At 46.7% G+C, this 1557-nt stretch overlaps 1 protein-coding gene across 3 annotated transcripts in view; it reads left to right on the forward strand.

The window, feature by feature from the left end:
- LOC113216828 (uncharacterized) overlaps positions 1–1557 on the forward strand; it is a 7641-nt gene that overhangs the window by 1899 nt on the left and 4185 nt on the right. The gene's annotated exons all lie outside the window — the stretch shown is intronic.

The following is a 1557-nucleotide window of genomic DNA, read 5'->3' on the forward strand; positions in this document are numbered from 1 at the left end:
GAGAGAGAGAGAGAGAGAGAGAGAGAGAGAGAGAGAGAGAGAGAGAGAGAGAGCACTGAAATTCACACCATGTGGCTTCGCCCGCCGCTACACACCGGTCCAGAGTATCGACGGGCTCTTGCAAGCGGGTCCTTTCACAGGAGCCACTAGGTGGCGCTGCCTCTCGGGCGGGGGTACTCCGTGCAACGCAGATATCCCCTGGCCAGGTTGTCCGGCGAAAGGGCAGCGGCCGCGTCTAGACGGCCTGCCTCTGGAACTGACCTATGCCTCGGGAGTCGCCTCTCGAGAAGCATTACAGCGATCACAATAACATTCTCGGGCCCAGGCAAGCTAACAGGTCAACAAACATATGAAATTCCTACATTGAAAATTTACTTGTTCTTTATAGGATCGGAGGTTTAATAAAAATGAGGCGGACAGAAATATTTTTTCATTCTTCTGTTCCAAGGGCTCCAAGATTTAATCATATTTCAGATATCAACTTACAGGTGGACGACATGATTTTATAGAACACTTTACGAAAAATAAGTCAAACTTCAAACTTAAAGTTGAAGTAGTGTTGTGTGCGTCTAGCACTTGTGTGAAAAGAAATCCGATACTACTAGTGCTTGATTGATTAGCTACATAGGTCATGAGTGCCTGCTACCTGGAGGGTAGGCTACAAGTGCCTGTGAATAAACTTATGAAATCCGATATCACTAGTGCAGGATTAAGTAACTACATAGGTCATGAGTGCCTTGTACCTTGCCATCGAGAGGGTATAGGCTACAAGAGAGAGTGTATAAACTGTAATGCATGATGGTTAGCCTAACTAACCAGTGTCAGGGGTTACCAAACTACTTATTAGTTGTTGTGCGCGCATGCGTCCTTGTCAGGTTAGGTCCCCCCCAAAGTATTTGCTGCTAAAGAATCTTAAAACATACCTTCCGTTTCGTAATGTATATAATAACTGTGTGTATTCCTGTTTCTTCGGGGCGAGGTTCGGTGAAAGAGAGTAGAGGAAGAATAAAAAGAATTGACTATTAAAGACGAGGTTTCGTTATTAAAACGGAACTTGTTCAAAATCATGTACAATGGAAATCTAAAAGTATAACAAAATTCGACAGACCTATTCAACTACAAAAATTCACGTTTTACAGGTAAAACTGTAATTTAAAAAGTTTGAAGTAGCAACTAATCATACACATTAAGTAACAGCTTCAAGTTCATTCGATTGATTGCGAGCACAACACATTTTTCTAGTTGCCAAAGCATTCTTTTGCAAACTTAACTAGGCATCGGGGTTGGTCGAATCTGTTGCAAAGGTCCCCAACCCCTCTCCTCCTCCTCCTCCTTTCTCGTTCGCCCCTGGCCGGTCCTACAGTGGAGGCCGCTGGCCGCGCGTCCGTGTCCAGCGCCACGATCTATGGATCCAGTATTCATCGCACGAAGGGCGATGCTGCCCCAAGGACACGCCGCGCCGGTCGGGGGTAATACGGCTGTAGAGTAAGGGGGCGAAGGTGGCCGACGAGCATCCCCCCTCACTCCTCCCCTCGTCTTAATGACCGGCGGGACCGG

Source organism: Frankliniella occidentalis, unplaced genomic scaffold (assembly GCF_000697945.3).
Source record: "Frankliniella occidentalis isolate FOCC.00 unplaced genomic scaffold, Focc_3.1 Scaffold153, whole genome shotgun sequence".
NCBI classification, from domain to species: Eukaryota; Metazoa; Arthropoda; class Insecta; order Thysanoptera; family Thripidae; genus Frankliniella; species Frankliniella occidentalis.